The 13,162-nt window shown below is 40.0% G+C and overlaps 1 protein-coding gene across 3 annotated transcripts in view; it reads right to left on the reverse strand.

Annotated features, from left to right (window-relative positions):
* The window catches only part of LOC138737619 (protein disulfide-isomerase A6-like), a 59,815-nt gene that overhangs the window by 45,956 nt on the left and 697 nt on the right, over positions 1 to 13,162 (reverse strand). The gene's annotated exons all lie outside the window — the stretch shown is intronic.

Raw genomic sequence — 13,162 nt, forward strand, 5'->3', positions numbered from 1 at the left:
TTTCTAGGTGACCCGGAACGATATTTACTGGGACATTTTATAGATATTAGCAATAGCCTCACAGAGTTTCAAAAATCTTTTTTTAAGATTGCATTGGCGGTAGCCAAGAAACGTGTAGCAGTTACATGGAAGTCAGATATACAAATTGCTCTGGCATGATGGATATCAGAAATGAACAGTTGTATACCTATGGAAAAGATCACATATAAGAAACAAATATGATACATTCCTCAAGATCTGGCAACCATACTTGAATTATGTTGGTGCACAAGTACAATAATGCTGTTGTAAATTCATGGTCTTCCCTCGATTTTATATCCATTTTAATAGAATGTAGATTTTAAGCTCTGATAGTGGACAGAAAGACACAATATTCATCTTTTTTTGTGTTAAAGGGAAGGGGGTAGTGAAGGGAGGGGTCTAGAATGTTTATTGTTGAAAATTTTGTATTATTTGACTTCAGTTTGGTTAAGTTAATATATTTAAATAGCATTTGTTATTATATTAATATTCAGATATTTTATTTTATTTATATAAAAGATGTATATTTCATATATGTTTGAAAACCAAAAATTTTTTTTTTAAATTAAAATTTGGTTGAGTGATGGCAGGACAACAGTCTGGTTCCCAACATCGACCAGATCAAGGAGTTCATTACAGATTTTAGGAAAGGAAGGTTGAAGGACAATACACTTGTTTTCAATGTCCACGTATCGAAGAAACTCTCCTGAAGCCACCACAAAAGTCATCTGTGAAGAAGGCACACTAATACTTCCACTTTCTGAGGATATTTGGCATGTAGTCAAATACTCTATCAAATATCTGCAGTTTTACAGTGGAAAGTACATTGAATGATTGCATCATAGCCTGGTTTGGTAATTCAAGAGGCCAGGAATCACCAGGCTGCAAAGTAGCAAACCTTACCAAGTTCATCATGAGCTCTGACCTCCCATCTACTGAAGTCATCGATGTGACATCCATGGTCACAACATCTTCTCATTCCTACCTTCAGAAAGAAGGTACAGAAGCCTGAAGTCCAGTACCTTTTTAGGTTCAAGAAGAATTTTTACCAACAGTTATCAGACACATGAACCTCACCTCACTATCCTAACCATAAACTACTCCTGTACCATCTAAAAGACCTGTCTGCACTATAGAAATGCCACTTCTTTCTTGCCCTAACTGTAACTGTGAATATTTATCTATCTATCTATCCTTTACATTTATTATCTCTTTTCATACTGGGTTAATGTAACAGACAGCATTGTAGATGGTATATCCTCGGGATAAGTTTGGCTGCAACAAATTAGAATTTGATGAATATGTACATTTTACTTGTGTACATGACAATAAACTCATTATCATTATTATTAAGATGTCTGATCGGAGGTAATGCTGAGTGCTGCCTCAGAAGCAATATGATCACAATTTATCACAATTTCAGATAGTTGCTGGTCCAAACTGGAGATGCTGGAAGACTGCAATAAAATTAATTAATTCTGGAAATACTCAGCAGATCAGGCAGTATCTGTGGAAAGAGAAGCAGAGTCAATGTTTCAAGTTGAAGTCTCCTTCACCAGCTCCAAGGTAATAAGTGAGCATTATATTTTGATGTCTCTTGCCATTTCTGCAGGGCCCTGACATATCCACCTGGTAATAATAATATGCAATATTCTAATCAGAATAAGGGCAAATGCAATGTCATTGGTTCAGTCTGCACTAAGGCAAGGCTGGCATATTTAGCAACATCCTTATTTAACTGCCTTAAATAAAATTGATCTATTCACACGCGTTTATCAATTATAAGTGATGTAAACAAGGCTATGGTTCAGCAGAAATGATCATCAATATCTCAAAACATATCTCATTTACATTTTGCCAGTCTCTATATATGCTTTTGGAGACTGCTGTGTTCCCACACTTCATTCCTGTATCTTGTGCTTATTTTTTGTGTGTTATTTCTTCCATCACTAGAATTTGACCAGAGCTTTGATGGGTTTAAACATAGCTTTTTTAAAAAAAAAACTTTATTTAAAGATTTTATCACATGAATAAAACAAAAAAAATTACATTTAAAGAAAAATAAAAGGTTTAAACATACTTGAGGTTCACCTAAACCCATCAGAATATGTGACTATTATGATAACCTGCTTGAATTATTTCCATCCGATTTTAAAATTTAATGCATATCAGATTTTCCAAGTTTCACCACTAGAGTTCTCCCTTTACCCATATGAACCTAAGATTTTCCATAACAAACTGATTTAGGCTGCAGTTTTTTTTGCACCTGCTCACTTTCTAAATTTGTGATTACAGTTGAGGAAAATACAAGCATTATGTTGGAAAAGTTCAAAGATTTCAGAAGCACTTTACTGTAATTTTCTTGTATTCTTTTTATAAATAGCTTTTAAATTTGAAGTCTTTCATTACAAGATTAAAACCCACATGCTCTGGTCTACTGTGCAATAACATAAACACTATATTTATGTCACTTGGTAATCCCTTTGGGGGTTTTCTTTCACTACAATTCTGTCGATCTGCAGGCTTTGCTGTAAGTGGTTGTGGAAGAAATTTTATGAAGCTTGACAATGTCATTCTGTGAAAGTTCATGCTGCAGCTTTGACACTGACATTAACATCATTGGTAAACTGCCCGTTTTATTACAGGATTTATTCAGCAAGATATTATTTAGAAGTTGAGGAACAGAAAAAGTGTTGAGCAATGAGACAGCCTTGCTTGACCCCAGTCTGCACTAAGATTGGATTTTTTATAGACCAATTAATTAGGATTATTGCTGTCCTACTACATGCTTATTATTAATTGAATAATAGCTGACAAAAGAGATGCTAATGGAAAAATATATTTGAAGAAGCATTTGCTAACCTTCATAATCCAGGCAAAGCCATTGAACAACCAGTGATATTGAGTACAAGACTTTGGAAGTTGAACTTCTAGCAGTGTCCTTCAGTGGGTGTAGCCATTGCTATTGCCTTTCCACTTCCTCCACCAAGATCATCACTGTATGATGCAGTTTTGAAGAGCATGCTCTCCAAAAAAGTGGTAATATTCACCATTTCACAGAAGAAAAACATTCCCTGAAGCTACAAGCACACTTTAAAAAGTACAGGCATACTTGATTGATGATAGAATGTAATGACTTTTGGGCAAAAAGCGACAAGGTTAATACCAGCTGCAGACAGAAGTCATTATAATGAGAAAGCCACATTAAAATTCAATGTTGGACACATTCCAGTCATTGCACAGGTTAATTGCAAATTCAATGTCTTTTTTAGTGTTCATGGAAACAGGTGTAATCAAATATGCCCTTGATTTGGTGCCTTGAATTGTGAATTTCATGAATTAGCAGGTGCCACCTGATGCTACCAGTCACTTGAAAAATAACCACCATTTCAAAAGGGTCAAGGACAACCTACAGTAGGGAAGGAAGGATTGGTTTATCTCAGTTGAAAAAGTTATTCAACCTAATCTTACCTTCTATCAGTTATAGATTCAAGATATAATATTCATTTATTGTCATGGAGTAGTACAGAACATGTAATATTACACAAAATTGCCTTCTGCCTGTTACAAGACTGAGAGTCACCATTAGTGTTATCCGGCAACCTTTACAGAAAGAGACGCAAAAGAGAGTCCCCTCAGAGTCACTGAGCACCTAATGCAGAAGATGACCCCTGCAGATTCATTTCGAAAGACCCTTTGGGGCCTTGAATGGTAGCGAGGAAGGAGGTGTGGGTGCAAGTGGAGTACCTTCTGTGATCACAAGGGGCAATTGATGGGGAGGAAAAAGTGGACAAGGGAGCTACGGTTGAGCAGTTCCTGCAGAAGGATGAGAGGGGAAGAGCAGGGAATTTGTGACCTGGTGGTGGGATCACATAGTCAGTAGCTGAACTAGAGGAGGATGATATGTTAGATTAGGAGTCTGATAGGGTGGTAGGTGAGGATAATAGAATCCTGTCCTTGTTGCACTTGCGGGGTAGAGGGGGGCCAGAGCAGATGTGCGGGTAATGGAGAATATATGGATGAAGGCTGACTTGATGGTAGTAGAGAGAAAGCCACGTTGTTTGAAAAAGGAGGACATGTCTGATGATCTAGCATGACTTTGTTCTAGGAGCAAATGAGATAGAGACAGAGAAATTGAGAGAAAGGAATGGAATCCTTACAGGGGATGTGTATATGTATGTTGATGGTGCTCCACGTGCCCACACCTCCTCCCTCACCACTTTTATGAGCCCAAAACAGTCTTTCCAAATAAAGCAACACTTCACTTGTGAATCTACAGGGGTTATCTACTTCATCCGATGTTCCTGTTGTAGACTCCTCTACAAAGGAAAGATTGGACGTAGACTGGGTGATTGATTCATTGAGCACCTCGGCTCTGTCTGCCATTTCTGGCCTCTTCTCCAGATCCAAATATCACCTTTTGTCTGTTGGTCAGTACTCCTCCTCCTGCCAGTTCTTTTATTCATGCCTCAGCTCGTTTTTTTAAGGAGGACTCAGACCTGAAACGTTGGTAATGCATCTTTACCTCCTATGGACACTGGAAGACCTACTGAATTCCTCCAGCATTTTTGTTTTTTTTTAAACTATTATCCTCTCTGATGAGCTCAATACATCCTATGTTCACTTTGAACAAAGGCCAGCAAAATTACGTTGACAGCCTTGGGCACACTTGGACCTATGGTGACTCTTGCAGATGTCATATCGGCCTTACTGAGAGTAACCAGTGGAAAGCAACTTGCCTGGATTGAGTCCAACTGGTGGGAGTACTCAGGACATCTTTAATCTCTCCCTACTATGATCTGAAGTTCCACCTGCTTTAAGAAGATCACTATTATCCCAGTACCAAACAGCAGTGGCTCTGACAATGACCATCATGAAGTGCTTTGTGAGGCTGTATACGGAACACCAGCTCCAGCCTCCCAGATAGCAGTGTTCTAATACCATAAACATACTGCTATCAGTAGCAGACAACAGATGAGCCTGTAGTTAAGAATGTTGTGTAAATGTTTCCTTTAATAGCATTGCAGTATCCTTTTCTAGCATTGTAATTACATAACAAAGTTGTTCTAAGGTTGTTAATTTTCATCTTCTTAGACTCTTTTTACTCCGATTCTATTGATTGCTCAGTTTTGCTACTGCAGTGTTAGTTACCACCATGTAATTGTGGGTAATACACTCTCAAGGCCATGTTTTCTGCTTCTCATATCTATAAGCAAGGCTAGCAACTTGCTTCGGATGATTTCCTGCCCTTACATTTCAGGTCTACTGAAACACAATGCCTAGCACAATGTCATCACCTACACTCAGCTCTGGAAGATCTGAATAGCAAAAATATATGCGTTAGACTGTTCAGAGTTACATCTTTAACACCATAGAGATAATCAAACTCATCTCTAAATTCCTGGATCCAAGTCTCTCCACTTACCTTTGGAAATGGATCCTCGACTTCCTGACCTATACACCACAATCAATAAAGGGTGGCAACAACATCTCCTCTACGATAATCTACAATACTAGTGCCCTGCAAGGCACTATACTCATCCCCTTTCTGTATTTCTTATACACACACACAATGGTGCAGACAAATTCTGCTCTAATTCTATTGAAGACAAAAACACCATAGCAGACCAGATTTTAAACAATATTGGAAGAGAGTACAGAAAGGAAAAAGAGAGCCTCGTGAAGCAGTGTCAGGATAACAAATTCTCCCTTAAAATCTGCAAAACAAACAAGCTTTTTGTTGAGCAGACATACAACACAAGGCTTTCAGAAGTGCAGCAGAATTGCTTCTTCACCTGGAAACATTGTTGGGTTCCTAGATGGCGACCAGTTAAGTAGTGATAAAGGAGGTTGCACCTCCTCTTCTTGCATGGTGCCATGCGAAGTGAATGGTTGGTGGAGATGGATGAGCACCCCAGTGAAGTTACAGAGGGAATGGTCCTTTTGTAATGATAGAGGAGATGAATTTGGTGTTAAAATTTTAATGAAGGTGGCAGAAACTGCTCCTCCATTCACTGGGGAGAGGTTGGCACGAAACCCATTAAAACCCAGGCTCTGGGTCACCGGAACAAAGCACGGCCCCAGGGCTCTAGGTCATTGGGATGAAGCACGGCCCTGGGTCGCTGGGTCACTGAGTTGGAGCACAGCCCCGGGGCTCTAGGTCATTGGGATGAAGCTTTGTTGTGGTTGTGTACCAATTTGCATCATAGGTGGCACAATAGTGCCCAGAACACCAAAAGATGGAAATCAATGATCCATGAATGCCTGAGCAAGCGTCTCCGCAGAGATGTCTGTGACAGACACCTAGTCACCCTTTTATCATTTAAACAGACCACCAGCCTCTTATGCACAAAGTGAGTATGAGTAGGCATCTCCATTTGCCTCAAAAAATTCAGCACTTGGGCTTCATCTTACAATTTTCCTTGGATATTCAACACATTCGAGGGAAGGCAAATGCAGTGGCCAACGCCCTGTCCAAGTGTGAAATTGAGGCCTTACATATGACTACTGCCATCAATTTAATTGCCATGGCTCACGCACGACACACCAATCCTGATCTCATCTGGTATTATTGGATTAACACAGGTCTCCAGCTACAAGATGTGAGCTGGATGAATTGGGTGAAACACTGATCTGTGATTTTTCCACAGGAAGACCTAGGTCTTTTGTGCCAGTCTCATCCTGGTAGAAGAGCATCGATCAAACTGATTACGGAACACTTTATCTGGCCTCAGGTTAAACAAGATGTTGGATTATGGGCAAGAACTTGCTTGCTGTGTCAATGCTCTAATGTCTCCAGACAAATAAAATCCAGGCTGGTAAATTTTACTGTTCCAGATTCAGGTTTCCATAACGTGCACCTGGATTTTGTGGATCTGCTTCCGCCATCCAGGGATACACTTATCTGCTTCTGTGTGAGAACTGTGCTACCAGGCGAAAGGAGGCCATTCCTGTCACCATCATTTCTGTGAAGACAATCGCTTGGGCTTTTGTGGATCATTGGGCTCCATTTTTTTGGTGTTCCAGGCACTGTTACTTCGAACCAAGGGTCTCAGTTCAAGTGGCTATTGTTCCAAGCTCTCACTGATCTTTTGTGCCCTACCCATATTTGCACTACAGCTTACTATCCGCAGGGCAACAGACTCATTGAGCATTTCCATCATCAATTGAAAGCAGAGTTTACAGCAGTGGCAATGCATCTATGTGGAGGAAATATTTTCCCATGGTTCTCCTTGGTGTGCATACGACTGTAAAAGTGGATCTTGGATGTTTAGCGACAGAGATTGTAAATGGCACCACACTGACCTTACCCAGTGAGTTTGTGAATCCAAGTCCAGAGACAGCGTTCATTGATCAGGAGAGTTATGTCGATTGTCTTCGGGAAAACATGACATTGCTCAGACATAAATGGGAAAGATGACACGGTTTCCAGTGACAGATTAAAGCTGGTGTATATCGACGGTCTATGTTCAGTGCCAGTGCCAACGTTGGAGGAACAGTCGCACCCCTGTCAGTCACTGCATACATCACCTGCCTTGTAGTATTGTGCAAGGTTGGGCCAGACTGTCAGCCCTCAAGACCATTATGTAGCAGGACAGATCCAATCAGTCACCTCCTTGCATCACATAGAGGTTAAGTGGTGGGTGGTGGGGTTGTCGCACTCGTTTACTTACTGGTGTCGGGAATGGTGCTGCTGAAGACGTATCGGAGGTTACGTGCGGGAGTAATAGCAGCAGTGGACAGAAGGCTGCAGTTATTTACCCAGTATACAATAAAGTATACCCAGTTAGTTCAGAAGGCTGCATAATTGGTAATGGATCTTGGGAGAAGATTGAGAGCGTCAAGATAACCCAAGTGGTGGAAAGCCAATGTAAAGGTCAGAGGGGTTTGGCTGGGTGGTGTTTAGTGGGATGAAGAATTCAGTGTTGTGTCTGAGAGGAATAAAGATAGTTGACTCCATTTTGTGCTGAAAAAAACAAGTGAGTGTATTCTTTAAATTGTGTGTATACTGGGTAAATGACTGCAGCTATAGCATGGCCTCGGGCTCTGGGTCACCAGGATAGAACACAATGCTCTTTTATTTGAGAATACATTTCTTTGCAAGAAAAATAAATTGTTCAATACTTTTAGTCTACTTTGCAATATCAAAGACAACTTGTGGAAATTACAGAGGGTAAAGAGATTTGCATCTGAAGAAATGACTATTCTGAACACACATCTCTTCACTTATCAGGAAGGCACAAAGGTACAACAGTGATTGCTCTTCCGAGAAAGACAGTGGTGTCTACTATCGCGTCAACTTTCTACAGAAGCTCGAGAGCATCGCTGTATCACAGTGGGGTACAGTTGCTGTAGAGCATTGGATTGGAAGTCAATTTACAAGACAATAAACACAGCAGGGAAGATTATTAGGGTTTGGCCTCCCCCCCCCACCCCCCCCCCATGGACGTGATCTACCTGGATCGTTCTTTGAAGGGGGCTCGCAAAATCATTGAGGACCCCTACCACCCCACATGCAGCACCTTTCAGCTATTCCCATTGGGAAAGAGCTACAGGAGTATCAGAGCCAGAACCATCAGGCTGAGAAACCGCTTTTTAACCACAGGCAGTGGTTAACCACCACTGCTGAACCACCAAACTAACCCTCTGAGACTCTTTTATTTAGAAACAATGTTTATTTATTTTTATATATGTTCTGCATATATATCATTTGCCTGTATGTGTGTCACGTCTGCTTGATTGTTTACATGTTATTATACCGAGGACTGGAGAATGCTGTTTCATCAGGTTGGACTTGTACAATCAGATGACAATAAACGTGAACTTTAATAGTAGAAAAGGTCGCAACATCTATACATGGCATTTGCCATGGGTGTTAAAATCAATGTTGATAGAAATTTAAATTTTGTTCTGCAATGTATAGCTGGAGTTCAACATAAAATGATCCTTTCCATTCTCTCATTTCACATAATGATGAATTCAGATCCAATTTATACACGGTATACTACAAAAGCTTTCTGTCAATATTTGTATAAAGAAAATATTTCATTTCTGAAAGCTTACCCCATTCACTGCTAACATTTAAAAATATAAGTGACTTTGCCATTTGTATCTGTTTGAGGCAATTCCTCAGAATGGCAATTCTCTTTTCAATACATACATTACCAAGATGCACTCACCTCCAGCTGCCTCCCACTGGGAGAGCTGACCTTATATTCCCTACCCCACTCCATTCTGCATATCAACTCATGACTGTGTATAAGGCCCTGTTCTCCAGTTACTAATGCACTTTCTTCCAGCATTTTCCTCTGACTCAAATATCATTTTAACTCTAGTGAAAATGTTTATTTTATGGAAGGGCAATATTTACAGGTAGTACCTGATTTATAACTGAGTTCCATTCTGACCAACTGGTCATATCTCGAAATGGACGTGCCAGAAATTCACTGTATCCATTTTACCATTCATCAAATAGAATATAGTAGCCACCAAGACCATCTCTCACAAGAGGTTGACCACCCCCGACATAAGTGCTTTTTTTTCCATAGATAGGCCCAAAAGTGTAATTTTTATATATATATATATATATTTTTTTTTTTTCCCTTTTTTTTTAAATGCATACTTTTTTTTGGTTGTATGTACAGTTGATTAAGTTTTTTTTAAATTAAATATTTTATTTAAGAAAAATGAAACGACCACAGTTGCAAAAAATGAAATATAACAATGTATCTAGATTTAAACATGGTTACAGAAATATAAACTAAAAAAGAACCTACCAAAAGAAAATTCAAATCCCCCCAAACCTAAAACTACACCCTTCCTTTATCCTAAACCCCCTACCCACCTAAAAAAGAGCACCAAACGCCATTCATTTATCTCCACAAAATAAAACAACACTTCTCAAAGATTAAGAAAAAAAAGAGAACATATATATTAACCCCCCCCCAACCCCCTTCCCTCCTCCCTTAAGTATAAAGTACTACTCCCCTAAAACACAGGTAGCGCTCTCAACCGCTAAGCGATTGATGGTTTTGGCTGAGCTACAACGAGATTACATCTCCCCCAGTCAGATTAACCACATTATAAAAGTCTGTATCTTCAAGAATGATAAGCTTCTTCCAGTTCTTTATTCACTTTTTCATCATCCATCAAAACTTCTTCAGAATCACTCGAATCCGTCTGCTGCGACTCTTCCAACTGATCTTTCTTCCCTTTCTTTTTTCCCTTCTGAGACCCATTTCCATTACCATTTTTTTTCATTTGTGGTGGCGAAGATTGACCTTTCTTAAGATCCGGCAAAGACTTTGTAAAGTCCAAAACTTCTCTACCATCATCAAAAAAATCAAGAGTCATACTCCCCATAGAAAAGTTTCAGAACCGAGGAAATCTAAAGGCAAATTTATAACCTTCCTGCCAAAGGACTGCTTTCGCTGAATTAATTTTTTTTACGCTGTTTAATAATGTTTTGACTAAGATTCGCATAAAAGAATCTTCTGTTTTGAACCATCAAAGGACCTCCATGTTGCTTTGCATTATGAACTGTCAATCTTAAAATTAATTCTCTGTCCTGATATCTCAGACACCTGATCAAAACAGATTGAGATGGTTGACCAGGCATAGTTTTTTTTCTCAAAACTCTATGTGCTCTATCCAATTCCAAACCCTCCGGAAACATTTCAGCTCTCAACACATCTGGTATCTATTTTTGAAAAAAAAATTACTGGTTCCGACCCCTCAAAATCTTCAGATAATCCCACAATCTTCACATTATTCCTATGTCTCTGGTTCTCCAATGAATCAATCTTCTTTAATAAGTCGGCTTTTTCAATCCTCCATCCCATAAAAGAATCATCATACATGTCAATTTTTTTTTACATTGTCTAATATCACTGACACAATCCTCCAACTTAACTTCCATCTACTAAACTTTTTCTTGAACTTTATCCATCACTTTTGCATAATTTGCTACACCACCTTTAACAGTGGAGTTATCTTCCATCACATTAGCCAATTTACTATTAACTGATGTAAAACTTGACGAAATTTGCTGGGACATTCCTTGAAACTGATTTTCAAAATAATCTTTATTTTTAGAAAAATGCCTACCCTGGCCAGCCACGGATGTCTCACATTTCTTCCTCTTGATCACTGGCCAGCTCTTCTTCAGAGCTGGTCTCATGCTGTTTCTCCTCTCTTCCTTTACTTACTCTTTAATTTCTTCTTCTGCCACTTTGACTCTCCTCTCCCCCTCCCTTCGGGTCTGGGGCCCGCTCCCTACAGATCCAGGCTCACTAGACTGACGAGCATCTGGGTGGAAAATACTTGGGATAATGTAGTGTGCGTGTGCACAGATTCTTCAACGTCTGGAGGAGATAGTTGGGAGCCATCTTTTCCAGAACTCCGCGATCTGAGTGCCAGCGTCACTGTCAGGGTCGCTGGCTGTCGATGCTGGGTGCAAGGAGAAATATTTGAGGTCCCCAGTTCCAACTCCAAGGTAGGCTTAACTTCTTCCAAACTTAATGAATGCTTCAAAATTGGTTTCTTCATCATTTGAGCTCTAGTTTTCTTCATTCTTATAGTTAATTGCTGATAATAACAAAACTTAAAAACTTTATATTTTTAAAGGGTACTGAAAAACAGGCTTTTATGCAAATCTGCTGGGAGAGATGTTCAATCACGTCTCTCCCCACGCCATGCCCACCACAGTTGATCATAAGTCACATAGGTCGTAAGTCAGGGACTAAGTGTATTAATAAGCCATTGACCAAAAAGGGAATTTGAACTTTTCCGGCAAAATGACTATTGACCAATAACACTTACATCAACAGTTATAAAGTGTTTTGAAAAGCTGATTTTGAAGCATATCAGCTCCTGTCTGAATGGCGACAGATACTTTCCAGTTCGATTATCGTAGCAACAGGTCTATGGTGGATGCCATCTCATTGGCTCTACACAAAGCCCTGGAACACTTGGACAGTAAAGATGCATTCATCAGGATGCTCTTTATTGACAACAGTTCAGCATTTAACACCATCATCTCCTCAAAACTTATCAGTAAACTCCAAGACCTAGAATTCATCATCCCTCTGTGTAAATGGATCATGGATTTCCTCACCTCCAGACCACAATCAGTGAGGAGTGGTAAGAACATCTCCTCCACAATCTCCATCAGTACTGGACCACCACAGGGCTGCGTTCTTAGCCCCTTGTTCTACTTACTTTACACCTACAAGTATGAGGCTCAGTACCACAATAACACTACCTACATATTTACTGATGATACCACTGTAGTGGGTTGTATAAAGAAAGGCAGTGAGTCAGCATACAGGATGGAGATTGAAAATCTGGATGAACAGTGCATCAATAACAACCTTACACTCCCATCTCAGAGGATCCAACACACTAATAGGATTGTGAAGAAAGCACGTCAGTGCTTCTACTTCCTCAGGAGTTTGCATAGGCTTGGTATGACACCAGAAACCCTGGCAAATTTCGACAGATGTGTGACTGACTGCATCAATCAACCCATACCCTTGAGTGTAAAGCTCTACAAAAGGTAGTGGACACAGCTCAGGACATCACAGGCAAAACCCTTCTCCCATCAAAACATCTACAGGGAACACTGCCATCAGAAAGAAGCATCCACAACACCCAGCACACACTCTGTTCTCGCTGCTGCCATCACGAAACAGGTAGAGGAGCCACAAGCCTTGCACCACCAGATTCGGGAACAGCTGCCACCCCTCCACCATCAGACTCTTCAACAACAAACTCAATCAGGGACTCGTTCAAGGCCTTTATTGATGTTTTTTTTAATTCTCTCCCTATTGCACAGTTTGTTTACATTCATTATCGGTTTACAGGTCTTTATTTGCTTACATGTGTGCGTTGTGTTATTTTTTTTGCGCCACCAATTAGGGGTAATTCTGCCTTGCAGGCAGAGGAAAACAAATCTCAGGTTTGCATGTGATATCACGTGTGCACTCTGACAATAAACCCGAAATCTGTAATTTCAGTGTTTTGGGGAGTTCTTTTTTTAAGATTAGATCCTGCAAGCAAAATAAAAAGCGGTGGTGATGGGCTCGATGCACTGGCTGGCCCAGCCTCCGGGTGTCTCCCTGCCTTAGCTCCTCCCTTGATC

The sequence above is a fragment of the Narcine bancroftii genome, chromosome 6, assembly GCF_036971445.1.
Source record: "Narcine bancroftii isolate sNarBan1 chromosome 6, sNarBan1.hap1, whole genome shotgun sequence".
NCBI classification, from domain to species: Eukaryota; Metazoa; Chordata; class Chondrichthyes; order Torpediniformes; family Narcinidae; genus Narcine; species Narcine bancroftii.